The following is a 26,615-nucleotide window of genomic DNA, read 5'->3' as shown; positions in this document are numbered from 1 at the left end:
CCTGTCCTCCGTAGAATATTTTATGGGAATTTTCAAAGAAATGTATCTCCTAAACTTTATGCTTATGAAACCTAAAAAATAACACTGTGTGTTTACCTGACAGCATATCCGTTTCCTCCTTCATTCTCGGAATCCTCAGGTCTGACCTTTCAATAAGCAACTGTAACAGACTGTGACAAAGAGCCCAAACCAAAAGCTCAGTAGGCAATCAGAAACATAATCTAACAATCAATCCTAAAGCCCTAAACTGAAGGACCCAGTAGACATGGAAGACACTGCAGAAATCAGAGACATCGGAGAAACACGAATTACGAGAAAGCTGTGATGGCCGAGTGGTTAAGGCGGTGGACTTGAAATCCAATGGGGTCTCCCCACATAGGTTCAAATCCTGTTCACAGTGCTAGGCTCTATATTTTGAAAGATTAAACCTTGCAATTGAAAGTTCAAGCAAAAGAAGTTTTGAGAGCTAAGTAAAACAACACTCATTTTGCAATGGGGTTTTCCCGCAAAGGTTCAAATTCTGTTTACAGCTGTGTATTTTATGCGCCGAAGGAAAGAAATCTGGTGAGAGCAAGATTGCCCGAACTCAATAGTGAGGGGATGTATAAGTAATGTAAAGAAAGCCTTTCACGTCCACCCTCTGGACCTACCCTATCTCTTCCTTCAGGTTAAAATGGTAAGAAATATGTAAAGAGTTGTGTGATGGCCAAGTGGACAAGAAATCCAATGAGATCCCCCTTTCAAACTTCAAATCCTGTCCTACGTAGAATATTTCATGGGAATTTTCCCAGAAATGTATCTCCTAAACTTTATACATATGAAAACTAAAAAATAACACTGTGAGTTTACCTGACAGCATATCCATTCCCTCCTTCATTCTCGGAAACCTCAGGTCTGACCTTTCAATAGGCAACTGTAACAGACAGTGACAAAGAGCCCAAACCAAAAGCTCAGTAGGCAATCAGAAACATAATCCAACAATCAATCCTAAAGCCCTAAACTGAAGGACCCAGTAGACATGGGAGACACTGCAGAAATCAGAGACATCGGAGAAATGCACCTACCGAGAAAGCTGTGATGGCCGAGTGGTTAAGGCGTTGGACTTGAAATCCAATGGGGTCTCCCCACATAGGTTCAAATCCTGTTTACAGCGCTAGGCTCTATATTTTGAAAGATTAAACCTTGCAATTGAAAGTTCAAGCAAAAGAAGTTTTGAGAGCTAAGTAAAACAACACTCATTTTGCAATGGGGTTTTCCCGCACAGGTTCAAATTCTGTTAACAGCTGTGTATTTTATGCGCCGAGGGAGAGAAATCTGGTGAGAGCAAGATTGCCCGAACTCAATAGTGAGGGGATGTATAAGTAATGTAAAGAAAGCCTTTCACTTCCACCCTCTGGACCTGCCCTATCTCTTCCGTCAGGTTAAAATGCTAAGAAATATGTAAAGAGTTATGTGATTGCCAAGTGGACAAGAAATCCAATGAGATCCCCCTTTCAAACTTCAAATCCTGTTCTCCGTAGAATATTTCATGGGAATTTTCCCAGAAATGTATCTCCTAAACTTTATACATATGAAAACTAAAAAATAACACTGTGTGTTTACCTGACAGCATATCCATTTCCTCCTTCATTCTCGGAAACCTCAGGTCTGACCTTTCAATAGGCAACTGTAACAGACAGTGACAAAGAGCCCAAACCAAAAGCTCAGTAGGCAATCAGAAACATAATCCGACAATCAATCCTAAAGCCCTAAACTGAAGGACCCAGTAGACATGGGAGACACTGCAGAAATCAGAGACATCTGAGAAATGCACCTTCCGAGAAAGCTGTGATGGCCGAGTGGTTAAGGCGTTGAACTTGATATCCAATTGGGTCTCCCCACATAGGTTCAAATCCTGTTCACAGCGCTAGGCTCTATATTTTGAAAGATTAAACCTTGCAATTGAAAGTTCAAGCAAAAGAAGTTTTGAGAGCTAAGTAAAACAACACTCTTTTTGCAATGGGGTTTTCCCGCACAGGTTCAAATTCTGTTTACAGCTGTGTATTTTATGCGCCGAGGGAGAGAAATCTGGTGAGAGCAAGATTGCCCGAACTCAATAGTGAGGGGATGTATAAGTAATGTAAAGAAAGCCTTTCACTTCCACCCTCTGGACCTGCCCTATCTCTTCCATCAGGTTAAAATGCTAAGAAATATGTAAAGAGTTATGTGATGGCCAAGTGGACAAGAAATCCAATGAGATCCCGCTTTCAAACTTCAAATCCTGTCCTCCGTAGAATATTTGTGGGAATTTTCCCAGAAATGTATCTCCTAAACTTTATGCTTATGAAACCTAAAAAATAACACTGTGTGTTTACCTGACAGCATATCCGTTTCCTCCTTCATTCTCGGAAACCTCAGGTCTGACCTTTCAATAGGCAACTGTAACAGACAGTGACAAAGAGCCCAAACCAAAAGCTCAGTAGGCAATCAGAAACATAATCCAACAATCAATCCTAAAGCCCTAAACTGAAGGACCCAGTAGACATGGGAGACACTGCAGAAATCAGAGACATCGGAGAAATGCACCTACCGAGAAAGCTGTGATGGCCGAGTGGTTAAGGCATTGGACTTGAAATCCAATGGGGTCTCCCCACATAGGTTCAAATCCTGTTTACAGCGCTAGGCTCTATATTTTGAAAGATTAAACCTTGCAATTGAAAGTTTAAGCAAAAGAAGTTTTGAGAGCTAAGTAAAACAACACTCATTTTGCAATGGGGTTTTCCCGCACAGGTTCAAATTCTGTTAACAGCTGTGTATTTTATGCGCCGAGGGAGAGAAATCTGGTGAGAGCAAGATTGCCCGAACTCAATAGTGAGGGGATGTATAAGTAATGTAAAGAAAGCCTTTCACTTCCACCCTCTGGACCTGCCCTATCTCTTCCGTCAGGTTAAAATGCTAAGAAATATGTAAAGAGTTATGTGATTGCCAAGTGGACAAGAAATCCAATGAGATCCCCCTTTCAAACTTCAAATCCTGTCCTCCGTAGAATATTTCATGGGAATTTTCCCAGAAATGTATCTCCTAAACTTTATACATATGAAAACTAAAAAATAACACTGTGTGTTTACTTGACAGCATATCCATTTCCTCCTTCATTCTCGGAAACCTCAGGTCTGACCTTTCAATAGGCAACTGTAACAGACAGTGACAAAGAGCCCAAACCAAAAGCTCAGTAGGCAATCAGAAACATAATCCGACAATCAATCCTAAAGCCCTAAACTGAAGGACCCAGTAGACATGGGAGACACTGCAGAAATCAGAGACATCTGAGAAATGCACCTTCAGAGAAAGCTGTGATGGCCGAGTGGTTAAGGCGTTGAACTTGATATCCAATTGGGTTTCCCCACATAGGTTCAAATCCTGTTCACAGCGCTAGGCTCTATATTTTGAAAGATTAAACCTTGCAATTGAAAGTTCAAGCAAAAGAATTTTTGAGAGCTAAGTAAAACAACACTCTTTTTGCAATGGGGTTTTCCCGCACAGGTTCAAATTCTGTTTACAGCTGTGTATTTTATGCGCCGAGGGAGAGAAATCTGGTGAGAGCAAGATTGCCCGAACTCAATAGTGAGGGGATGTATAAGTAATGTAAAGAAAGCCTTTCACTTCCACCCTCTGGACCTGCCCTATCTCTTCCATCAGGTTAAAATGCTAAGAAATATGTAAAGAGTTATGTGATGGCCAAGTGGACAAGAAATCCAATGAGATCCCGCTTTCAAACTTCAAATCCTGTCCTCCGTAGAATATTTGTGGGAATTTTCCCAGAAATGTATCTCCTAAACTTTATGCTTATGAAACCTAAAAAATAACACTGTGTGTTTACCTGACAGCATATCCGTTTCCTCCTTCATTCTCGGAAACCTCAGGTCTGACCTTTCAATAGGCAACTGTAACAGACAGTGACAAAGAGCCCAAACCAAAAGCTCAGTAGGCAATCAGAAACATAATCTAACAATCAATCCTAAAGCCCTAAACTGAAGGACCCAGTTGACATGGAAGACACTGCAGAAATCAGAGACATCGGAGAAACGCAACTTCCGAGAAAGCTGTGATGGCCGAGTAGTTAAGGCGTTGGACTTGAAGTCCAATGCGGTCTCCCCGCATAGGTTCAAATCTTGTTCACAGCGCTAGGTTCTATATTTTGAAAGATTCAACCTTGCAATTGAAAGTTCAAGCAAAAGAAGTTTTGAGAGCTAAGTAAAACAACACTCATTTTGCAATGGGGTTTCCCCGCACAGGTTCAAATTCTGTTTACAGCTGTGTATTTTATGCGCCGAGGGAGAGAAATCTGGTGAGAGCAAGATTGCCCGAACTCAATAGTGAGGGGATGTATAAGTAATGTAAAGAAAGCCTTTCACTTCCACCCTCTGGACCTGCCCTATCTCTTCCTTCTGGTTAAAATAGTAAGAAATATGTAAAGAGTTGTGTGATGGCCAAGTGGAAAAGAAATCCAATGAGATCCCCCTTTCAAACTTCAAATCCTGTCCTCCGTAGAATATTTCATGGGAATTTTCCCAGAAATGTATCTCCTAAACTTTATACATATGAAAACTAAAAAATAACACTGTGTGTTTACCTGACAGCATATCCATTTCCTCCTTCATTCTCGGAAACCTCAGGTCTGACCTTTCAATAGGCAACTGTAACAGACAGTGACAAAGAGCCCAAACCAAAAGCTCAGTAGGCAATCAGAAACAAAATCCAACAATCAATCCTAAAGCCCTAAACTGAAGGACCCAGTAGACATGGGAGACACTGCAGAAATCAGAGACATCAGAGAAATGTAACTGCCGAGAAAGCTGTGATGGCCGAGTGGTTAAGGCGTTGGACTTGAAATCCAATGGGGTCTCCCCGCATAGGTGTTCAAATCCTGTTCACAGCGCTAGGCTCTACATTTTGAAAGATTAAACCTTGCAATTGAAAGTTCAAGCAAAAGAAGTTTTGAGAGCTAAGTAAAACAACACTCATTTTGCAATGGGGTTTTCCCGCACGGGTTCAAATCCTGTTTACAGCGGTGTATTTTATGCGCCGAGGGAGAGAAATCTGGTGAGAGCAAGATTGCCCAAACTCAATAGTGAGGGGATGTATAAGTAATGTAATAAAAGCCTTTCACATCCACCCTCTGGACCTACCCTATCTCTTCCTTCTGGTTAACCCCTTAAGGACCGAGCCATTTTATACCTTAAGGACCGGAGCGTTTTATGCAATTCTGACCACTGTCACTTTAAACATTAATAACTCTGGGATGCTTTTAGTTATCATTCTGATTCCGAGATTGTTTTTTCGTGACATATTCTACTTTAACTTAGTGGTAAAATTTTATGGTAACTTGCATCCTTTCTTGGTGAAAAATCCCAAAATTTGATGAAAAAAATGAAAATTTTGCATTTTCTAACTTTGAAGCTCTCTGCTTTTAAGGAAAATGGATATTCAAAATATATTTTTGTTGGGTTCACATATACAATATGTCTACTTTATGTTTGCATCATAAAATTTATGAGTTTTTACTTTTGGAAGACACCATAGGGCTTCAAAGTTCAGCAGCAATTTTGACATTTTTCACAAAATTTTCAAACTCACTATTTTTCAGGGACCAGTTCAGTTTTGAAGTGGATTTGAAGGGTCTTCATATTATAAATACCCCATAAATGACCCCATTATAAAAACTACACCCCCTAAAGTATTCAAAAAAAATTCAGTAAGTGTATTAACCCTTTAGGTGTTTCACAGGAATAGTAGCAAAGTGAAGGAGAAAATTCAAAATCTTCATTTTTTACACTCGCATGTTCTTGTAGACCCAATTTTTGAATTTTTGCAAGGGATAAAAAGGAGAAAATTTTTACTTGTATTTGAAACGCAATTTCTCTCGAGTAAGCACATACCTCATATGTCTATGTTAATTGTTCAGCGGGCGCAGTAGAGGGCTCAGAAGGGAAGGAGCGACAAATGGTTTTTGGGGGCCATGCCGCATTTAGGAAGCCCCTATGGTGCCAGGACAGCAAAAAAAAACACATGGCATACCATTTTGGAAACTAGACCCCTCAGGGAACGTAACAAGGGGTAAAGTGAACCTTAATACCCTACAGGTGATTCACGACTTTTGCATATGTAAAAAAAATATTTTTTTTTTTTTTACCTAAAATGCTTGGTTTCCCAAAAATTTTACATTTTTAAAAAGGGTAATAGCAGAAAATACCCCCCAAAATTTGAAGCCCAATTTCTCCCGATACAGAAAACACCTTGCATGGGGGTGAAAAGTTCTCTGCTGGCGCACTACAGGTCTCAGAAGAGAAGGAGTCACATTTGGCTTTTTGAAAGCAAATTTTGCTCTGGGGGCATGCCGCATTTAGGAAGCCCCTATGGTGCCAGAACAGCAAAAAAAAACCACATGGCATACCATTTTGGAAACTAGACCCCTCGGGGAACGTAACAAAGGGTAACGTGAACCTTAATACCCTACAGGTGTTTCACAACTTTTGCATATGTAAAAAAAAAATTTTTTTTTACCTAAAATGCTTGTTTTCCCAAAATGTTTACATTTTTAAAAAGGGTAATAGCGGAAAATACCCCCCAAAATTTGAAGCCCAATTTCTCCCGATTCAGAAAACACCCCATATGGGGGTGAAAAGTGCTCTGCTGGCGCACTACAGGTCTCAGAAGAGAAGGAGTAACATTTGGCTTTTTGAAAGCAAATTTTGCTCTGGGGGCATGCCGCATTTAGGAAGCCCCTATGGTGCCAGAACAGCAAAAAAAAAAACACATGGCATACCATTTTGGAAACTAGACCCCTCGGGGAACGTAACAAGGGGTAATGTGAACCTTAATACCCTACAGGTGTTTCACGACTTTTGCATATGTAAAAAAATATATATATTTTTTACCTAAAATGCTTGGTTTCCCAAAATTTTTACAATTTTAAAAAGGGTAATAGCAGAAAATACCCCCCAAAATTTGAAGCCCAATTTCTCCCGATTCAGAAAACACCCCATATGGGTGTGAAAAGTGCTCTGCTGGCGCACTACAGGTCTCAGAAGAGAAGGAGTCACATTTTGCTTTTTGAAAGCGAATTTTGCTCTGGGGGCATGCCGCATTTAGGAAGCCCCTATGGTGCCAGGACAGCAAAAAAAAAAACACATGGCATACCATTTTGGAAACTAGACCCCTCGGGGAACGTAACAAGGGGTAATTTGAACCTTAATACCCTACAGATGTTTCACGACTTTTGCATATGTAAAAAAAATATATATTTTTTACCTAAAATGCTTGTTTTCCCAAAAATTTTACATTTTTTAAAAGGGTAATAGCAGATAATACCCCCCAAAATTTGAAGCCCAATTTCTCCCGAGTACGGTGATACCCCATATGTGACCCTAAACTGTTGCCTTGAAATACGACAGGGCTCCAAAGTGAGAGCGCCATGCGCATTTGAGGCCTAAATTAGGGACTTGCATAGGGGTGGACATAGGGGTATTCTACGCCAGTGATTCCCAAACAGGGTGCCTCCAGCTGTTGTAAAACTCCCAGCATGCCTGGACAGTCAACGGCTATCTGGCAATACTGGGAGTAGTTGTTTTGCAACAGCTGGAGGCTCCGTTTTGGAAACAGTGGCGTACCAGACGTTTTTCATTTTTATTGGGGAGGGGGGTTGTATAGGGGTATGTGTATATGTAGTGTTTTTTACTTTTTATTTTATTTTGTGTTAGTGTAGTGTAGTGTTTTTAGGGTACAGTCGCACGGGCGGGGGTTCACAGTAGTTTCTCGCTGGCAGTTTGAGCTACGGCAGAAAATTTGACGCAGCTCAAACTTGTAGCCGGATACTTACTGTAATCCTCCGCCCATGTGAGTGTACCCTGTACGTTCACATTGGGGGGGGGGGGGGGACATCCAGCTGTTGCAAAACTACAACTCCCAGCATGTACGGTCTATCAGTGCATGCTGGGAGTTGTAGTTTTGCAACCGCTGGAGGCTCCGTTTTGGAAACAGTGGCGTACCAGACGTTTTTCATTTTTATTGGGGAGGGGGGCTGTGTAGGGGTATGTGTATATGTAGTGTTTTTTACTTTTTATTTTATTGTGTGTTAGTGTAGTGTAGTGTTTTTAGGGTACAGTCGCACGGGCGGGGGGTTCACAGTAGTTTCTCGCTGGCAGTTTGAGCTGCGGCAGAAATTTTGCCGCACCTCAAACTTGCAGCCGGATACTTACTGTAATCCTCCGCCCATGTGAGTGTACCCTGTACATTCACATTGGGGGGGGGGGGGGGGGGGGCATCCAGCTGTTGCAAAACTACAACTCCCAGCATGTACGGTCTATCAGTGCATGCTGGGAGTTGTAGTTTTGCAACAGCTGGAGGCACACTGGTTGTGAAACACCGAGTTTGGTAACAAACTCAGTGTTTTGCAACCAGTGTGCCTTCAGCTGTTGCAAAAGCTACAACCCCCAGCATGTACGGACAGCGGAAGGGCATGCTGGGTGTTGTAGTTATGCAACAGCTGGAGGCATACTACTTTGGCTGGGGATGCTGGGGATTGTAGTTATGCAACAGCTGGAGACACACTGGTTTGCTACTTAACTCAGTGTGCCTTCAGCTGTTGCAAAACTACAACTCTCAGCAGTCACCGACAGCCAACGGGCATGCTGGGAGTTGTAGTTATGCAACCACCAGATGCACCACTACAACTCCCAGCATGCACTTTAGCTGATTGTGCAAGCTGGGAGTTGTAGTTACACAACAGCTGAAGGTACACTTTTCCATAGAAAGAATGTGCCTCCAGCTGTTGCAAAACTACAAGTCCCAGCATGCCCATAAGGGCATGCTGGGAGTTGTGGTGGTCTGCCTCCTGCTGTTGCATAACTACAGCTCCCAGCATGCCCTTTTTGCATGCTGGGAGCTGTTGCTAAGCAACAGCAGGAGGCTGTCACTCACCTCCAACGATCCAGCAGCACAGGTCAGTCCCTCGTCGTCTCCGCCGCCGCCGCTGCTCCTGGGGCCCCGATCCCAACAGGGGCGCCGGGGATCGGGGTCCCCAGCACCCGGGGTGCACGTCCCGCACCCGCTCACGTCCTCCGGAAGAGGGGCGAAGCGGGTTGCGGGAGTGACACCCGCAGCAGGCGCCCTGATTGGTCGGCCGGTAATCCGGCCGACGAATCAGGGCGATCGTGAGGTGGCACCAGTGCCACCTCACCCCTGCTGGCTCTGGCTGTTCGGGGCCTTCTCTGACGGCCCCGATCAGCCAATAATTCCGGGTCACCGGGTCACTGGAGACCCGATTGACCCGGAATTCGCCGCAGATCGCTGGACTGAATTGTCCAGCGATCTGCGGCCATCGCCGACATGGGGGGTCATAATGACCCCCCTGGGCGATATGCCCCGATGCCTGCTGAACGATTTCAGCAGGCATCGGGGACCGGCTCCGCTCCAGATGGTTGCGGGGGGCCGGTAAAACACATGACGTTCTCATACGTCATGTGTCCTTAAGGACTCGGAAATGGAGACGTATGAGAACGTCATGTGTCCTTAAGGGGTTAAAATGGTAAGAAATATGTAAAGAGTTATGTGATGACCAAGTGGACAAGAAATCCAATAAGATCCCCCTTTCAAACTTCAAATCCTGTGCTCCGTAGAATATTTCATGGGAATTATCCCAAAAATATATCTCCTAAACTTTATACATGTGAAACCTAAAAAATAACACTGTATGTTTTCCTGACAGCATATCCGTTTCCTCCTTCATTCTCGGAAACCTCAGGTCTGACCTTTCAATAGGCAACTGTAACAAACAGTGACAAAGAGCCCAAACCAAAAGCTCAGTAGGCAATCAGAAACAAAATCCAACAATCAATCCTAAAGCCCTAAACTGAAGGACCCAGTAGACATGGGAGACACTGCAGAAATCAGAGACATCAGAGAAATGCAACTTCTGAGTAAGCTGTGATGGCCGAGTGGTTAAGGCGTTGGACTTGAAATATAATGGGGTCTCCCCGCACAGGTTCAAATCCTGTTCACAGAGCTAGGCTCTATATTTTGAAAGATTAAACCTTGCAATTGAAAGTTCAAGCAAAAGAAGTTTTGAGAGCTAAGTAAAACAACACTCATTTTGCAATGGGGTTTTCCCGCACAGGTTCAAATTCTGTTTACAGCTGTGTATTTTATGCGCCGAGGGAGAGAAATCTGGTGAGAGCAAGATTGCCCGAACTCAATAGTGAGGGGATGTATAAGTAATGTAAAGAAAGCCTTTCACTTCCACCCTCTGGACCTCTCTTCCTTCAGGTTAAAATGCTAAGAAATATGTAAAGAGTTATGTGATGGCCAAGTGGACAAGAAATCCAATGAGATCCCCCTTTCAAACTTCAAATCCTGTCCTCCGTAGAATATTTTATGGGAATTTTCCCAGAAATGTATCTCCTAAACTTTATGCTTATGAAACCTAAAAAATAACACTGAGTGTTTACCTGACAGCATATCCGTTTCCTCCTTCATTCTCGGAAACCTCAGGTCTGACCTTTCAATAGGCAACTGTAACAGACAGTGACAAAGAGCCCAAACCAAAAGCTCAGTAGGCAATCAGAAACATAATCTAACAATCAATCCTAAAGCCCTAAACTGAAGGACCCAGTAGACATGGAAGAAACTGCAGAAATCAGAGACATCGGAGACACGCAACTTTCGAGAAAGCTGTGATGGCAGAGTGGTTAAGGCGTTGGACTTGAAATCCAATGGGGTCTCCCCGCATAGGTTCAAATCCTGTTCACAGTGCTAGGCTCTATATTTTGAAAGATTAAACCTTGCAATTGAAAGTTCAAGCAAAAGAAGTTTTGAGAGCTAAGTAAAACAACACTCATTTTGCAATGGGGTTTTCCCGCACAGGTTCAAATTCTGTTTACAGCTGTGTATTTTATGCGCCGAGGGAGAGAAATCTGGTGAGAGCAAGATTGCCCGAACTCAATAGTGAGGGGATGTATAAGTAATGTAAAGAAAGCCTTTCACATCCACCCTCTGGACCTACCCTATCTCTTCCTTCTGGTTAAAATGGTAAGAAATATGTAAAGAGTTATGTGATGACCAAGTGGACAAGAAATCCAATGAGATCCCCCTTTCAAACTTCAAATCCTGTCCTCCGTAGAATATTTCATGGGAATTTTCCCAGAAATGTATCTCCTAAACTTTATACATATGAAAACTAAAAAATAACACTGTGTGTTTACCTGACAGCATATCCATTTCCTCCTTCATTCTCGGAAACCTCAGGTCTGACCTTTCAATAGGCAACTGTAACAGACAGTGACAAAGAGCCCAAACCAAAAGCTCAGTAGGCAATCAGAAACAAAATCCAACAATCAATCCTAAAGCCCTAAACTGAAGGACCCAGTAGACATGGGAGACACTGCAGAAATCAGAGACATCAGAGAAATGTAACTGCCGAGAAAGCTGTGATGGCCGAGTGGTTAAGGCGTTGGACTTGAAATCCAATGGGGTCTCCCCGCATAGGTGTTCAAATCCTGTTCACAGCGCTAGGCTCAACATTTTGAAAGATTAAACCTTGCAATTGAAAGTTCAAGCAAAAGAAGTTTTGAGAGCTAAGTAAAACAACACTCATTTTGCAATGGGGTTTTCCCGCACGGGTTCAAATCCTGTTTACAGCGGTGTATTTTATGCGCCGACGGAGAGAAATCTGGTGAGAGCAAGATTGCCCAAACTCAAAAGTGAGGGGATGTATAAGTAATGTAAAGAAAGCCTTTCACATCCACCCTCTGGACCTAACCTATCTCTTCCTTCTGGTTAAAATGGTAAGAAATATGTAAAGAGTTATGTGATGACCAAGTGGACAAGAAATCCAATAAGATCCCCCTTTCAAACTTCAAATCCTGTGCTCCGTAGAATATTTCATGGGAATTATCCCAAAAATATATCTCCTAAACTTTATACATGTGAAACCTAAAAAATAACACTGTATGTTTTCCTGACAGCATATCCGTTTCCTCCTTCATTCTCGGAAACCTCAGGTCTGACCTTTCAATAGGCAACTGTAACAGACAGTGACAAAGAGCCCAAACCAAAAGCTCAGTAGGCAATCAGAAACATAATCCAACAATCAATCCTAAAGCCCTAAACTGAAGGACCCAGTACACATGGGAGACACTGCAGAAATCAGAGACATCGGAGAAATGCACCTTTCGAGAAAGCTGTGATGGCCGAGTGGTTAAGGCGTTGGACTTGAAGTCCAATGGGGTCTCCCCACATAGGTTCAAATCTTGTTCACAGCGCTAGGCTCTTTATTTTGAAAGATTAAACCTTGCAATTGAAAGTTCAAGCAAAAGAAGTTTTGAGAGCTAAGTAAAACAACACTCATTTTGCAATGGGGTTTTCCCGCACAGGTTCAAATTCTGTTTACAGCTGTGTATTTTATGCGCCGAGGGAGAGAAATCTGGTGAGAGCAAGATTGCCCGAACTCAATAGTGAGGGGATGTATAAGTAATGTAAAGAAAGCCTTTCACATCCACCCTCTGGACCTACCCTATCTCTTCCTTCAGGTTAAAATGGTAAGAAATATGTAAAGAGTTGTGTGATGGCCAAGTGGACAAGAAATCCAATGAGATCCCCCTTTCAAACTTCAAATCCTGTCCTCCGTAGAATATTTTATGGGAATTTTCCCAGAAATGTATCTCCTAAACTTTATGCTTATGAAACCTAAAAAATAACACTGTGTGTTTACCTGACAGCATATCCGTTTCCTCCTTCATTCTCGGAAACCTCAGGTCTGACCTTTCAATAGGCAACTGTAACAGACAGTGACAAAGAGCCCAAACCAAAAGCTCAGTAGGCAATAAGAAACATAATCTAACAATCAATCCTAAAGCCCTAAACTGAAGGACCCAGTAGACATGGGAGACACTGCAGAAATCAGAGACATCAGAGAAATGTAACTGCCGAGAAAGCTGTGATGGCCGAGTGGTTAAGGCGTTGGACTTGAAATCCAATGGGGTCTCCCCGCATAGGTGTTCAAATCCTGTTCACAGCGCTAGGCTCAACGTTTTGAAAGATTAAACCTTGCAATTGAAAGTTCAAGCAAAAGAAGTTTTGAGAGCTAAGTAAAACAACACTCATTTTGCAATGGGGTTTTCCCGCACGGGTTCAAATCCTGTTTACAGCGGTGTATTTTATGCGCCGACGGAGAGAAATCTGGTGAGAGCAAGATTGCCCAAACTCAAAAGTGAGGGGATGTATAAGTAATGTAAAGAAAGCCTTTCACATCCACCCTCTGGACCTAACCTATCTCTTCCTTCTGGTTAAAATGGTAAGAAATATGTAAAGAGTTATGTGATGACCAAGTGGACAAGAAATCCAATAAGATCCCCCTTTCAAACTTCAAATCCTGTGCTCCGTAGAATATTTCATGGGAATTATCCCAAAAATATATCTCCTAAACTTTATACATGTGAAACCTAAAAAATAACACTGTATGTTTTCCTGACAGCATATCCGTTTCCTCCTTCATTCTCGGAAACCTCAGGTCTGACCTTTCAATAGGCAACTGTAACAGACAGTGACAAAGAGCCCAAACCAAAAGCTCAGTAGGCAATCAGAAACATAATCCAACAATCAATCCTAAAGCCCTAAACTGAAGGACCCAGTACACATGGGAGACACTGCAGAAATCAGAGACATCGGAGAAATGCACCTTTCGAGAAAGCTGTGATGGCCGAGTGGTTAAGGCGTTGGACTTGAAGTCCAATGGAGACTCCCCACATAGGTTCAAATCTTGTTCACAGCGCTAGGCTCTTTATTTTGAAAGATTAAACCTTGCAATTGAAAGTTCAAGCAAAAGAAGTTTTGAGAGCTAAGTAAAACAACACTCATTTTGCAATGGGGTTTTCCCGCACAGGTTCAAATTCTGTTTACAGCTGTGTATTTTATGCGCCGAGGGAGAGAAATCTGGTGAGAGCAAGATTGCCCGAACTCAATAGTGAGGGGATGTATAAGTAATGTAAAGAAAGCCTTTCACATCCACCCTCTGGACCTACCCTATCTCTTCCTTCAGGTTAAAATGGTAAGAAATATGTAAAGAGTTGTGTGATGGCCAAGTGGACAAGAAATCCAATGAGATCCCCCTTTCAAACTTCAAATCCTGTCCTCCGTAGAATATTTTATGGGAATTTTCCCAGAAATGTATCTCCTAAACTTTATGCTTATGAAACCTAAAAAATAACACTGTGTGTTTACCTGACAGCATATCCGTTTCCTCCTTCATTCTCGGAAACCTCAGGTCTGACCTTTCAATAGGCAACTGTAACAGACAGTGACAAAGAGCCCAAACCAAAAGCTCAGTAGGCAATAAGAAACATAATCTAACAATCAATCCTAAAGCCCTAAACTGAAGGACCCAGTAGACATGGAAGACACTGCAGAAATCAGAGACATCGGAGACACGCAACTTTCGAGAAAGCTGAGATGGCAGAGTGGTTAAGGCATTGGACTTGAAATCCAATGGGGTCTCCCCGCATAGGTTCAAAACCTGTTCAAAATGCTAGGCTCTATATTTTGAAAGATTAAACCTTGCAATTGAAAGTTCAAGCAAAAGAAGTTTTGAGAGCTAAGTAAAACAACACTCATTTTGCAATGGGGTTTTCCCGCACAGGTTCAAATCCTGTTTACAGCGGTGTATTTTATGCGCCGAGGGAGAGGAATCTGGTGAGAGCAAGATTACCCGAACTCAATAGTGAGGGGATGTATAAGTAATGTAAAGAAATCCTTTCACATCCACCCTCTGGACCTACCCTATCTCTTCCTTCAGGTTAAAATGGTAAGAAATATGTAAAGAGTTGTGTGATGGCCAAGTGGACAAGAAATCCAATGAGATCCCCCTTTCAAACTTCAAATCCTGTCCTCCGTAGAATATTTCATGGGAATTTTCCCAGAAATGTATCTCCTAAACTTTATACATATGAAAACTAAAAAATAACACTGTGTGTTTACCTGACAGCATATCCATTTCCTCCTTCATTCTCGGAAACCTCAGGTCTGACCTTTCAATAGGCAACTGTAACAGACAGTGACAAAGAGCCCAAACCAAAAGCTCAGTAGGCAATCAAAAACATAATCCAACAATCAATCCTAAAGCCCTAAACTGAAGGACCCAGTAGACATGGGAGACACTGCAGAAATCAGAGACATCGGAGAAATGCACCTTCCGAGAAAGCTGTGATGGCCGAGTGGTTAAGGCGGTGGACTTGAAATCCAATGGGGTCTCCCCACATAGGTTCAAATCCTGTTCACAGCGCTAGGCTCTATATTTTGAAAGATTAAACCTTGCAATTGAAAGTTCAAGCAAAAGAAGTTTTGAGAGCTAAGTAAAACAACACTCATTTTGCAATGGGGTTTTCCCGCACAGGTTCAAATTCTGTTTACAGCTGTGTATTTTATGCGCCGAGGGAGAGAAATCTGGTGAGAGCAAGATTGCCCGAACTCAATAGTGAGGGGATGTATAAGTAATGTAAAGAAAGCCTTTCACATCCACCCTCTGGACCTACCCTATCTCTTCCTTCAGGTTAAAATGGTAAGAAATATGTTAAGAGTTGTGTGATGGCCAAGTGGACAAGAAATCCAATGAGATCCCCCTTTCAAACTTCAAATCCTGTCCTCCGTAGAATATTTCATGGGAATTTTCCCAGAAATGTATCTCCTAAACTTTATACATATGAAAACTAAAAAATAACACTGTGTGTTTAGCTGACAGCATATCCATTTCCTCCTTCATTCTCGGAAACCTCAGGTCTGACCTTTCAATAGGCAACTGTAACAGACAGTGACAAAGAGACCAAACCAAAAGCTCAGTAGGCAATCAGAAACATAATCCAACAATCAATCCTAAAGCCCTAAACTGAAGGACCCAGTAGACATGGGAGACACTGCAGAAATCAGAGACATCGGAGAAATGCACCTTACGAGAAAGCTGTGATGGCCGAGTGGTTAAGGCGGTGGACTTGAAATCCAATGGGGTCTCCCCAAAAAGGTTCAAATCCTGTTCACAGCGCTAGGCTCTCTATTTTGAAAGATTAAACCTTGCAATTGAAAGTTCAAGCAAAAGAAGTTTTGAGAGCTAAGTAAAACAACACTCATTTTGCAATGGGGTTTTCCCGCACAGGTTCAAATTCTGTTTACAGCTGTGTATTTTATGCGCCGAGGGAGAGAAATCTGGTGAGAGCAAGATTGCCCGAACTCAATAGTCAGGGGATGTATAAGTAATGTAAAGAAAGCCTTTCACGTCAACCCTCTGGACCTACCCTATCTCTTCCTTCTGGTTAAAATGGTAAGAAATATGTAAAGAGTTATGTGATGGCCAAGTGGACAAGAAATCCAATGAGATCCCGCTTTCAAACTTCAAATCCTTTCCTCCATATAATATTTCATGGGAATTATCCCAGAAATATATCTCCTAAACTTTATACATATGAAACCTAAAAAATAACACTGTATGTTTTCCTGACAGCATATTTGTTTCCTCCTTCATTCTCGGAAACCTCAGGTCTGACCTTTCAATAGGCAACTGTAACAGACAGTGACAAAGAGCCCAAACCAAAAGCTCAGTAGGCAATCAGAAACATAATCCAACAATCAATCCTAAAGCCCTAAACTGAAGGACCCAGTAGACATGGAAGACACTGCAGAAATCAGAGACATCGGAGAAATGCAACGTCCGAGAAAGCTGTGATGGCCAAGTGGTTAAGACGTTGGACTTAAAATCCAATGGAGTCTCCCCGCACAGTTTCAAATCCTGTTCACAGTGCTAGGCTCTATATTTTGAAATATTAAAAATTGCAATTGAAAGTTCAAGCAAAAGAAGTTTTGAGAGCTAAGTAAAACAACACTCATTATGCAATGGGGTTTTCCCGGACAGGTTCAAATCCTGTTTACAGCGGTGTATTTTATGCGCCGAGGGAGAGAAATCTGGTGAGAGCAAGATTGCCCAAACTCAATAGTGAGGGGATGTATAAGTAATGTAAAGAAAGCCTTTCACATCCACCCTCTGGACCTACCCTATCTCTTCCTTCTGGTTAAAATGGTAAGAAATATGTAAAGAGTTATGTGATGACCAAGTGGACAAGAAATCCAATAAGATCCCCCTTTCAAACTTCAAATCCTGTCCTCCGTAGAATATTTCATGGGAATTATCCCAAAAATATATCTCCTAAACTTTATACATATGAAACCTAAAAAATAACACTGTATGTTTTCCTGACAGCATATCCGTTTCCTCCTTCATTCTCGGAAACCTCAGGTCAGACCTTTCAATAGGCAACTGTAACAGACAGTGACAAAGAGCCCAAACCAAAAGCTCAGTAGGCAATCAGAAACAAAATCCAACAATCAATCCTAAAGCCCTAAACTGAAGGACCCAGTAGACATGGGAGACACTGCAGAAATCAGAGACATCAGAGAAATGCAACTTCAGAGAAAGCTGTGATGGCCGAGTGGTTAAGGCGTTGGACTTGAAATCCGATGGGGTCTCCCCGCGTAGGTTCAAATCCTGTTCACAGCGCTCGGCTCTATATTTTGAAAGATTAAACCTTGCAATTGAAAGTTCAAGCAAAAGAAGTTTTGAGAGCTAAGTAAAACAACAATCATTTTGCAATGGGGTTTTCCCGCACAGGTTCAAATTCTGATTACAGCTGTGTATTTTATGCGCCGAGGGAGAGAAATCTGGTGAGAGCAAGATTGCCCGAACTCAATAGTGAGGGGATGTATAAGTAATGTAAAGAAAGCCTTTCACATCCACCCTCTGGACCTACCCTATCTCTTCCTTCAGGTTAAAATGGTAAGAAATATGTAAAGAGTTGCGTGATGGCCAAGTGGACAAGCAATCCAATGAGATCCCCCTTTCAAACTTCAAATCCTGTCCTCCGTAGAATATTTCATGGGAATTTTCCCAGAAATGTATCTCCTAAACTTTATACATATGAAAACTAAAAAATAACACTGTGTGTTTACCTGACAGCATATCCATTTCCTCCTTCATTCTCGGAAACCTCAGGTCTGACCTTTCAATAGGCAACTGTAACAGACAGTGACAAAGAACCCAAACCAAAAGCTCAGTAGGCAATCAGAAACATAATCCAACAATCAATCCTAAAGCCCTAAACTGAAGGACCCAGTAGACATGGGAGACACTGCAGAAATCAGAGACATCGGAGGAATGAACCTTCCGAGAAAGCTGTGATGGCCGAGTGGTTAAGGCGTTGGACTTGAAATCCAATGGGGTTTCCCCACATAGGTTCAAATCCTGTTCACAGCGCTAGGCTCTATATTTTGAAAGATTAAACCTTGCAATTGAAATTTCAAGCAAAAGAAGTTTTGAGAGCTAAGTAAAACAACACTCATTTTGCAATGGGGTTTTCCCGCACAGGTTCAAATTCTGTTTACAGCTGTGTATTTTATGCGCCGAGGGAGAGAAATCTGGTGAGAGCAAGATTGCCCGAACTCAATAGTGAGGGGATGTATAAGTAATGTAAAGAAAGCCTTTCACTTCCACCCTCTGGACCTGCCCTATCTCTTCCGTCAGGTTAAAATGCTAAGAAATATGTAAGGAGTTATGTGATGGCCAAGTGGACAAGAAATCCAATGAGATCTCCCTTTCAAACTTCAAATCCTGTCCTCCGTAGAATATTTTATGGGAATTTTCCAAGAAATGTATCTCCTAAACTTTATGCTTATGAAACCTAAAAAATAACACTGTATGTTTACCTGACAGCATATCCGTTTCCTCCTTCATTCTCGGAATCCTCAGGTCTGACCTTTCAATAGGCAACTGTAACAGACAGTGACAAAGAGCCCAAACCAAAAGCTCAGTAGGCAATCAGAAACATAATCTAACAATCAATCCTAAAGCCCTAAACTGAAGGACCCAGTAGACATGGAAGACACTGCAGAAATCAGAGACATCAGAGAAATGCAACTTCCAAGAAAGCTGTGATGGCCGAGTGGTTAAGGCGTTGGACTTGAAATCCAATGGGTCTCCCCACATAGGTTCAAATCCTGTTCACAGCGCTAGGCTCTATATTTTGAAAGATTAAACCTTGCAATTGAAAGTTCAAGCAAAATAAGTTTTGAGAGCTAAGTAAAACAACACTCATTTTGCAATGGGGTTTTCCCGCACAGGTTCAAATCCTGTTTACAGCGGTGTATTTTATGCGCCGAGGGAGAGGAATCTGGTGAGAGCAAGATTACCTGAACTCAATAATGAGGGGATGTATAAGTAATGTAAAGAAAGCCTTTCACTTCGACCCTCTGGACCTGCCCTATCTCTTCCTTCAGGTTAAAATGCTAAGAAATATGTAAAGAGTTATGTGATGGCCAAGTGGACAAGAAATCCAATGAGATCCCCCTTTCAAACTTCAAATCCTGTCCTCCGTAGAATATTTTATGGGAATTTTCCAAGAAATGTATCTCCTAAACTTTATGCTTATGAAACCTAAAAAATAACACTGTATGTTTACCTGACAGCATATCCGTTTCCTCCTTCATTCTCGGAATCCTCAGGTCTGACCTTTCAATAGGCAACTGTAACAGACAGTGACAAAGAGCCCAAACCAAAAGCTCAGTAGGCAATCAGAAACATAATCTAACAATCAATCCTAAAGCCCTAAACTGAAGGACCCAGTAGACATGGAAGACACTGCAGAAATCAGAGACATCGGAGAAACACAAATTCCGAGAAAACTGTGATGGCCGAGTGGTTAAGGTGTTGGACTTGAAATCCGATGCGGTCTCCCCGCATAGGTTCAAATCTTGTTCACAGCGCTAGGCTCTATATTTTGAAAAATTAAACCTTGCAATTGAAAGTTCAAGCAAAAGAAGTTTTGAGAGCTAAGTAAAACAACACTCATTTTGCAATGGGGTTTCCCCGCACAGGTTCAAATTCTGTTTACAGCTGTGTATTTTATGCGCCGAGGGAGAGAAATCTGGTGAGAGCAAGATTGCCCGAACTCAATAGTGAGGGGATGTATAAGTAATGTAAAGAAAGCCTTTCACTTCCAACCTCTGGACCTGCCCTATCTCTTCCGTCACGTTAAAATGCTAAGAAATATGTAAAGAGTTATGTGATGACCAAGTGGACAAGAAATCCAATGAGATCTCCCTTTCAAACTTCAAATCCTGTCCTCCGTAGAATATTTTATGGGAATTTTCCAAGAAATGTATCTCCTAAACTTTATGCTTATGAAACCTAAAAAATAACACTGTATGTTTACCTGACAGCATATCCGTTTCCTCCTTCATTCTCGGAAACCTCAGGTCTGACCTTTCAATAGGCAACTGTAACAGACAGTGACAAAGAGCCCAAACCAAAAGCTCAGTAGGCAATCAGAAACATAATCTAACAATCAATCCTAAAGCCCTAAACTGAAGGACCCAGTAGACATGGAAGACACTGCAGAAATCAGAGACATCAGAGAAATACAACTTCCAAGAAAGCTGTGATGGCCGAGTGGTTAAGGCGTTGGACTTGAAATCCAATGGGGTCTCCCCGCACAGTTTCAAATCCTGTTCACAGTGCTAGGCTCTATATTTTGAAATATTAAAAATTGCAATTGAAAGTTCAAGCAAAATAAGTTTTGAGAGCTAAGTAAAACAACACTCATTTTGCAATGGGGTTTTCCCGCACAGGTTCAAATCCTGTTTACAGCGGTGTATTTTATGCGCCGAGGGAGAGGAATCTGGTGAGAGCAAGATTGCCCGAACTCAATAGTGAGGGGATGTATAAGTAATGTAAAGAAAGCCTTTCACTTCCACCCTCTGGACCTACCCTATCTCTTCCTTCTGGTTAAAATGGTAAGAAATATGTAAAGAGTTATGTGATGACCAAGTGGACAAGAAATCCAATAAGATCCCCCTTTCAAACTTCAAATCCTGTCCTCCGTAGAATATTTCATGGGAATTATCCCAAAAATATATCTCCTAAACTTTATACATATGAAACCTAAAAAATAACACTGTATGTTTTCCTGACAGCATATCCGTTTCCTCCTTCATTCTCGGAAACCTCAGGTCTGACCTTTCAATAGGCAACTGTAACAGACAGTGACAAAGAGCCCAAACCAAAAGCTCAGTAGGCAATCAGAAACAAAATCCAACAATCAATCCTAAAGCCCTAAACTGAAGGACCCAGTAGACATGGGAGACACTGCAGAAATCAGAGACATCAGAGAAATGCAACTTCAGAGAAAGCTGTGATGGCCGAGTGGTTAAGGCGTTGGATTTGAAATCCGATGGGGTCTCCCCGCGTAGGTTCAAATCCTGTTCACAGCGCTAGGCTCTATATTTTGAAAGATTAAACCTTGCAATTGAAAGTTCAAGCAAAAGAAGTTTTGAGAGCTAAGTAAAACAACACTCATTTTGCAATGGGGTTTTCCCGCACAGGTTCAAATTCTGATTACAGCTGTGTATTTTATGCGCCGAGGGAGAGAAATCTGGTGAGAGCAAGATTGCCCGAACTCAATAGTGAGGGGATGTATAAGTAATGTAAAGAAAGCCTTTCACATCCACCCTCTGGACCTACCCTATCTCTTCCTTCAGGTTAAAATGGTAAGAAATATGTAAAGAGTTGCGTGATGGCCAAGTGGACAAGCAATCCAATGAGATCCCGCTTTCAAACTTCAAATCCTGTCCTCCGTAGAATATTTCATGGGAATTTTCCCAGAAATGTATCTCCTAAACTTTATACATATGAAAACTAAAAAATAACACTGTGTGTTTACCTGACAGCATATCCATTTCCTCCTTCATTCTCGGAAACCTCAGGTCTGACCTTTCAATAGACAACTGTAACAGACAGTGACAAAGAGCCCAAACCAAAAGCTCAGTAGGCAATCAGAAACATAATCCAACAATAAATCCTAAAGCCCTAAACTGAAGGACCCAGTAGACATGGGAGACACTGCAGAAATCAGAGACATCGGAGAAATGAACCTTCCTAGAAAGCTGTGATGGCCGAGTGGTTAAGGCGGTGGACTTGAAATCCAATGGGGTCTCCCCACATAGGTTCAAATCCTGTTCACAGCGCTAGGCTCTATATTTTGAAAGATTAAACCTTGCAATTGAAATTTCAAGCAAAAGAAGTTTTGAGAGCTAAGTAAAACAACACTCATTTTGCAATGGGGTTTTCCCGCACAGGTTCAAATTCTGTTTACAGCTGTGTATTTTATGCGCCGAGGGAGAGAAATCTGGTGAGAGCAAGATTGCCCGAACTCAATAGTGAGGGGATGTATAAGTAATGTAAAGAAAGCCTTTCACTTCAACCCTCTGGACCTACCCTATCTCTTCCTTCTGGTTAAAATGGTAAGAAATATGTAAAGAGTTATGTGATGACCAAGTGGACAAGAAATCCAATAAGATCCCCCTTTCAAACTTCAAATCCTGTCCTCCGTAGAATGTCGGAGAATCCTGTCCTGCAGAAATCAGAGACATCGGAGAAATGAACCTTCCGAGAAAGCTGTGATGGCAGAGTGGTTAAGGCGTTGGACTTGAAATCCAATGGGGTCTCCCCACATAGGTTCAAATCCTATTCACAGCGCTAAGCTCTATATTTTGAAAGATTAAACCTTGCAATTGAAATTTCAAGCAAAAGAAGTTTTGAGAGCTAAGTAAAACAACACTCATTTTGCAATGGGGTTTTCCCGCACAGGTTCAAATTCTGTTTACAGCTGTGTATTTTATGCGCCGAGGGAGAGAAATCTGGTGAGAGCAAGATTGCCCGAACTCAATAGTGAGGGGATGTATAAGTAATGTAAAGAAAGCCTTTCACTTCCAACCTCTGGACCTGCCCTATCTCTTTCGTCAGGTTAAAATGCTAAGAAATATGTAAGGAGTTATGTGATGGCCAAGTGGACAAGAAATCCAATGAGATCTCCCTTTCAAACTTCAAATCCTGTCCTCCGTAGAATATTTTATGGGAATTTTCCAAGAAATGTATCTCCTAAACTTTATGCTTATGAAACCTAAAAAATAACACTGTATGTTTACCTGACAGCATATCCGTTTCCTCCTTCATTCTCGGAATCCTCAGGTCTGACCTTTCAATAGGCAACTGTAACAGACAGTGACAAAGAGACCAAACCAAAAGCTCAGTAGGCAATCAGAAACATAATCTAACAATCAATCCTAAAGCCCTAAACTGAAGGACCCAGTAGACATGGAAGACACTGCAGAAATCAGAGACATCAGAGAAATACAACTTCCAAGAAAGCTGTGATGGCCGAGTGGTTAAGGCGTTGGACTTGAAATCCAATGGGGTCTCCCCACATAGGTTCAAATCCTGTTCACAGCGCTAGGCTCTATATTTTGAAAGATTAAACCTTGCAATTGAAAGTTCAAGCAAAAGAAGTTTTGAGAGCTAAGTAAAACAACACTCATTTTGCAATGGGGTTTCCCCGCACAGGTTCAAATTCTGTTTACAGCTGTGTATTTTATGCGCCGAGGGAGAGAAATCTGGTGAGAGCAAGATTGCCCGAACTCAATAGTGAGGGGATGTATAAGTAATGTAAAGAAAGCCTTTCACATCCACCCTCTGGACCTACCCTATCTCTTCCTTCTGGTTAAAATGGTAAGAAATATGTAAAGAGTTATGTGATGACCAAGTGGACAAGAAATCCAATAAGATCCCCCTTTCAAACTTCAAATCCTATCCTCCGTAGAATATTTCATGGGAATTATCCCAAAAATATATCTCCTAAACTTTATACATATGAAACCTAAAAAATAACACTGTATGTTTTCCTGACAGCATATCCGTTTCCTCCTTCATTCTCGGAAACCTCAGGTCTGACCTTTCAATAGGCAACTGTAACAGACAGTGACAAAGAGCCCAAACCAAAAGCTCAGTAGGCAATCAGAAACAAAATCCAACAATCAATCCTAAAGCCCTAAACTGAAGGACCCAGTAGACATGGGAGACACTGCAGAAATCAGAGACATCAGAGAAATGCAACTTCAGAGAAAGCTGTGATGGCCGAGTGGTTAAGGCGTTGGACTTGAAATTCAATGGGTTCTCTCCGCATAGGTTCAAATCCTGTTCACAGCGATAGGTTCTATATTTTGAAAGATTAAACCTTGCAATTGAAAGATCAAGCAAAAGAAGTTTTGAGAGCTAAGTAAAACAACACTCATTTTGCAATGGGGTTTTCCCGCACAGGTTCAAATTATGTTTACAGCTGTGTATTTTATGCGCCGAGGGAGAGAAATCTGGTGAGAGCAAGATTGCCCGAACTCAATAGTGAGGGGATGTATAAGTAATGTAAAGAAAGCCTTTCACTTCCAACCTCTGGACCTGCCCTATCTCTTCCGTCACGTTAAAATGCTAAGAAATATGTAAGGAGTTATGTGATGGCCAAGTGGACAAGAAATCCAATGAGATCTCCCTTTCAAACTTCAAATCCTGTCCTCCGTAGAATATTTTATGGGAATTTTCCAAGAAATGTATCTCCTAAACATTATGCTTATGAAACCTAAAAAATAACACTGTATGTTTACCTGACAGCATATCCGTTTCCTCCTTCATTCTCGGAATCCTCAGGTCTGACCTTTCAATAGGCAACTGTAACAGACAGTGACAAAGAGCCCAAACCAAAAGCTCAGTAGGCAATCAGAAACATAATCTAACAATCAATCCTAAAGCCCTAAACTGAAGGACCCAGTAGACATGGAAGACACTGCAGAAATCAGAGACATCAGAGAAATGCAACTTCCAATAAAGCTGTGATGGCCGAGTGGTTAAGGCGTTGGACTTGAAATCCAATGGGGTCTCCCCACATAGGTTCAAATCCTGTTCACAGCGCTAGGCTCTATATTTTGAAAGATTAAACCTTGCAATTGAAAGTTCAAGCAAAAGAAGTTTTGAGAGCTAAGTAAAACAACACTCATTTTGCAATGGGGTTTCCCCGCACAGGTTCAAATTCTGTTTACAGCTGTGTATTTTATGCGCCGAGGGAGAGAAATCTGGTGAGAGCAAGATTGCCCGAACTCAATAGTGAGGGGATGTATAAGTAATGTAAAGAAAGCCTTTCACATCCACCCTCTGTACCTACCCTATCTCTTCCTTCTGGTTAAAATGGTAAGAAATATGTAAAGAGTTATGTGATGACCAAGTGGACAAGAAATCCAATAAGATCCCCCTTTCAAACTTCAAATCCTATCCTCCGTAGAATATTTCATGGGAATTATCCCAAAAATATATCTCCTAAACTTTATACATATGAAACCTAAAAAATAACACTGTATGTTTTCCTGACAGCATATCCGTTTCCTCCTTCATTCTCGGAAACCTCAGGTCTGACCTTTCAATAGGCAACTGTAACAGACAGTGACAAAGAGCCCAAACCAAAAGCTCAGTAGGCAATCAGAAACAAAATCCAACAATCAATCCTAAAGCCCTAAACTGAAGGACCCAGTAGACATGGGAGACACTGCAGAAATCAGAGACATCAGAGAAATGCAACTTCAGAGAAAGCTGTGATGGCCGAGTGGTTAAGGCGTTGGACTTGAAATTCAATGGGTTCTCTCCGCATAGGTTCAAATCCTGTTCACAGCGATAGGTTCTATATTTTGAAAGATTAAACCTTGCAATTGAAAGATCAAGCAAAAGAAGTTTTGAGAGCTAAGTAAAACAACACTCATTTTGCAATGGGGTTTTCCCGCACAGGTTCAAATTCTGTTTACAGCTGTGTATTTTATGCGCCGAGGGAGAGAAATCTGGTGAGAGCAAGATTGCCCGAACTCAATAGTGAGGGGATGTATAAGTAATGTAAAGAAAGCCTTTCACTTCCAACCTCTGGACCTGCCCTATCTCTTCCGTCACGTTAAAATGCTAAGAAATATGTAAGGAGTTATGTGATGGCCAAGTGGACAAGAAATCCAATGAGATCTCCCTTTCAAACTTCAAATCCTGTCCTCCGTAGAATATTTTATGGGAATTTTCCAAGAAATGTATCTCCTAAACATTATGCTTATGAAACCTAAAAAATAACACTGTATGTTTACCTGACAGCATATCCGTTTCCTCCTTCATTCTCGGAATCCTCAGGTCTGACCTTTCAATAGGCAACTGTAACAGACAGTGACAAAGAGCCCAAACCAAAAGCTCAGTAGGCAATCAGAAACATAATCTAACAATCAATCCTAAAGCCCTAAACTGAAGGACCCAGTAGACATGGAAGACACTGCAGAAATCAGAGACATCAGAGAAATGCAACTTCCAATAAAGCTGTGATGGCCGAGTGGTTAAGGCGTTGGACTTGAAATCCAATGGGGTCTCCCCACATAGGTTAAAATCCTGTTCACAGCGCTAGGCTCTATATTTTGAAAGATTAAACCTTGCAATTGAAAGTTCAAGCAAAAGAAGTTTTGAGAGCTAAGTAAAACAACACTCATTTTGCAATGGGGTTTCCCCGCACAGGTTCAAATTCTGTTTACAGCTGTGTATTTTATGCGCCGAGGGAGAGAAATCTGGTGAGAGCAAGATTGCCCGAACTCAATAGTGAGGGGATGTATAAGTAATGTAAAGAAAGCCTTTCACATCCACCCTCTGGACCTACCCT

The 26,615-nt window shown here is 41.8% G+C and overlaps 29 non-coding genes across 29 annotated transcripts; all 29 read left to right on the top strand.

Moving 5' to 3' along the window:
- The first annotated feature begins 318 nt into the window (after positions 1-318).
- On the top strand, positions 319-400 carry TRNAS-UGA (transfer RNA serine (anticodon UGA)). The gene has a single exon. It is a non-coding gene; the product is annotated as a tRNA-Ser (tRNA).
- A 671-nt stretch (positions 401-1,071) lies between these two features.
- On the top strand, positions 1,072-1,153 carry TRNAS-UGA (transfer RNA serine (anticodon UGA)). Its single transcript has one exon. It is a non-coding gene; the product is annotated as a tRNA-Ser (tRNA).
- Positions 1,154-1,824: 671 nt separating this feature from the next.
- On the top strand, positions 1,825-1,906 carry TRNAS-UGA (transfer RNA serine (anticodon UGA)). The gene has a single exon. It is a non-coding gene; the product is annotated as a tRNA-Ser (tRNA).
- A 670-nt stretch (positions 1,907-2,576) lies between these two features.
- TRNAS-UGA (transfer RNA serine (anticodon UGA)) lies at positions 2,577-2,658 on the top strand. Its single transcript has one exon. It is a non-coding gene; the product is annotated as a tRNA-Ser (tRNA).
- A 671-nt stretch (positions 2,659-3,329) lies between these two features.
- On the top strand, positions 3,330-3,411 carry TRNAS-UGA (transfer RNA serine (anticodon UGA)). Its single transcript has one exon. It is a non-coding gene; the product is annotated as a tRNA-Ser (tRNA).
- A 670-nt stretch (positions 3,412-4,081) lies between these two features.
- On the top strand, positions 4,082-4,163 carry TRNAS-UGA (transfer RNA serine (anticodon UGA)). The gene has a single exon. It is a non-coding gene; the product is annotated as a tRNA-Ser (tRNA).
- A 671-nt stretch (positions 4,164-4,834) lies between these two features.
- On the top strand, positions 4,835-4,918 carry TRNAS-UGA (transfer RNA serine (anticodon UGA)). Its single transcript has one exon. It is a non-coding gene; the product is annotated as a tRNA-Ser (tRNA).
- A 5,042-nt stretch (positions 4,919-9,960) lies between these two features.
- On the top strand, positions 9,961-10,044 carry TRNAS-UGA (transfer RNA serine (anticodon UGA)). Its single transcript has one exon. It is a non-coding gene; the product is annotated as a tRNA-Ser (tRNA).
- A 662-nt stretch (positions 10,045-10,706) lies between these two features.
- On the top strand, positions 10,707-10,788 carry TRNAS-UGA (transfer RNA serine (anticodon UGA)). Its single transcript has one exon. It is a non-coding gene; the product is annotated as a tRNA-Ser (tRNA).
- A 671-nt stretch (positions 10,789-11,459) lies between these two features.
- On the top strand, positions 11,460-11,543 carry TRNAS-UGA (transfer RNA serine (anticodon UGA)). The gene has a single exon. It is a non-coding gene; the product is annotated as a tRNA-Ser (tRNA).
- Positions 11,544-12,214: 671 nt separating this feature from the next.
- Positions 12,215-12,296, top strand: TRNAS-UGA (transfer RNA serine (anticodon UGA)). The gene has a single exon. It is a non-coding gene; the product is annotated as a tRNA-Ser (tRNA).
- A 671-nt stretch (positions 12,297-12,967) lies between these two features.
- Positions 12,968-13,051, top strand: TRNAS-UGA (transfer RNA serine (anticodon UGA)). Its single transcript has one exon. It is a non-coding gene; the product is annotated as a tRNA-Ser (tRNA).
- Positions 13,052-13,722: 671 nt separating this feature from the next.
- Positions 13,723-13,804, top strand: TRNAS-UGA (transfer RNA serine (anticodon UGA)). The gene has a single exon. It is a non-coding gene; the product is annotated as a tRNA-Ser (tRNA).
- Positions 13,805-15,228: 1,424 nt separating this feature from the next.
- On the top strand, positions 15,229-15,310 carry TRNAS-UGA (transfer RNA serine (anticodon UGA)). Its single transcript has one exon. It is a non-coding gene; the product is annotated as a tRNA-Ser (tRNA).
- Positions 15,311-15,981: 671 nt separating this feature from the next.
- On the top strand, positions 15,982-16,063 carry TRNAS-UGA (transfer RNA serine (anticodon UGA)). The gene has a single exon. It is a non-coding gene; the product is annotated as a tRNA-Ser (tRNA).
- Positions 16,064-16,734: 671 nt separating this feature from the next.
- On the top strand, positions 16,735-16,816 carry TRNAL-UAA (transfer RNA leucine (anticodon UAA)). The gene has a single exon. It is a non-coding gene; the product is annotated as a tRNA-Leu (tRNA).
- Positions 16,817-17,487: 671 nt separating this feature from the next.
- TRNAS-UGA (transfer RNA serine (anticodon UGA)) lies at positions 17,488-17,569 on the top strand. The gene has a single exon. It is a non-coding gene; the product is annotated as a tRNA-Ser (tRNA).
- A 671-nt stretch (positions 17,570-18,240) lies between these two features.
- On the top strand, positions 18,241-18,322 carry TRNAS-UGA (transfer RNA serine (anticodon UGA)). Its single transcript has one exon. It is a non-coding gene; the product is annotated as a tRNA-Ser (tRNA).
- Positions 18,323-18,993: 671 nt separating this feature from the next.
- TRNAS-UGA (transfer RNA serine (anticodon UGA)) lies at positions 18,994-19,074 on the top strand. Its single transcript has one exon. It is a non-coding gene; the product is annotated as a tRNA-Ser (tRNA).
- Positions 19,075-19,745: 671 nt separating this feature from the next.
- TRNAS-UGA (transfer RNA serine (anticodon UGA)) lies at positions 19,746-19,827 on the top strand. Its single transcript has one exon. It is a non-coding gene; the product is annotated as a tRNA-Ser (tRNA).
- Positions 19,828-20,498: 671 nt separating this feature from the next.
- On the top strand, positions 20,499-20,580 carry TRNAS-UGA (transfer RNA serine (anticodon UGA)). Its single transcript has one exon. It is a non-coding gene; the product is annotated as a tRNA-Ser (tRNA).
- Positions 20,581-21,251: 671 nt separating this feature from the next.
- On the top strand, positions 21,252-21,333 carry TRNAS-UGA (transfer RNA serine (anticodon UGA)). Its single transcript has one exon. It is a non-coding gene; the product is annotated as a tRNA-Ser (tRNA).
- Positions 21,334-22,004: 671 nt separating this feature from the next.
- Positions 22,005-22,086, top strand: TRNAS-UGA (transfer RNA serine (anticodon UGA)). Its single transcript has one exon. It is a non-coding gene; the product is annotated as a tRNA-Ser (tRNA).
- Positions 22,087-22,515: 429 nt separating this feature from the next.
- On the top strand, positions 22,516-22,597 carry TRNAS-UGA (transfer RNA serine (anticodon UGA)). The gene has a single exon. It is a non-coding gene; the product is annotated as a tRNA-Ser (tRNA).
- Positions 22,598-23,268: 671 nt separating this feature from the next.
- Positions 23,269-23,350, top strand: TRNAS-UGA (transfer RNA serine (anticodon UGA)). The gene has a single exon. It is a non-coding gene; the product is annotated as a tRNA-Ser (tRNA).
- Positions 23,351-24,021: 671 nt separating this feature from the next.
- On the top strand, positions 24,022-24,103 carry TRNAS-UGA (transfer RNA serine (anticodon UGA)). Its single transcript has one exon. It is a non-coding gene; the product is annotated as a tRNA-Ser (tRNA).
- Positions 24,104-24,774: 671 nt separating this feature from the next.
- On the top strand, positions 24,775-24,856 carry TRNAS-UGA (transfer RNA serine (anticodon UGA)). Its single transcript has one exon. It is a non-coding gene; the product is annotated as a tRNA-Ser (tRNA).
- A 671-nt stretch (positions 24,857-25,527) lies between these two features.
- TRNAS-UGA (transfer RNA serine (anticodon UGA)) lies at positions 25,528-25,609 on the top strand. The gene has a single exon. It is a non-coding gene; the product is annotated as a tRNA-Ser (tRNA).
- A 671-nt stretch (positions 25,610-26,280) lies between these two features.
- On the top strand, positions 26,281-26,362 carry TRNAS-UGA (transfer RNA serine (anticodon UGA)). The gene has a single exon. It is a non-coding gene; the product is annotated as a tRNA-Ser (tRNA).
- The last annotated feature ends 253 nt before the right edge of the window (positions 26,363-26,615 follow it).

This window comes from Hyla sarda, chromosome 4, assembly GCF_029499605.1.
Source record: "Hyla sarda isolate aHylSar1 chromosome 4, aHylSar1.hap1, whole genome shotgun sequence".
NCBI lineage: Eukaryota > Metazoa > Chordata > Amphibia > Anura > Hylidae > Hyla > Hyla sarda.
This window is presented reverse-complemented; position numbering and strand designations above follow the sequence as displayed.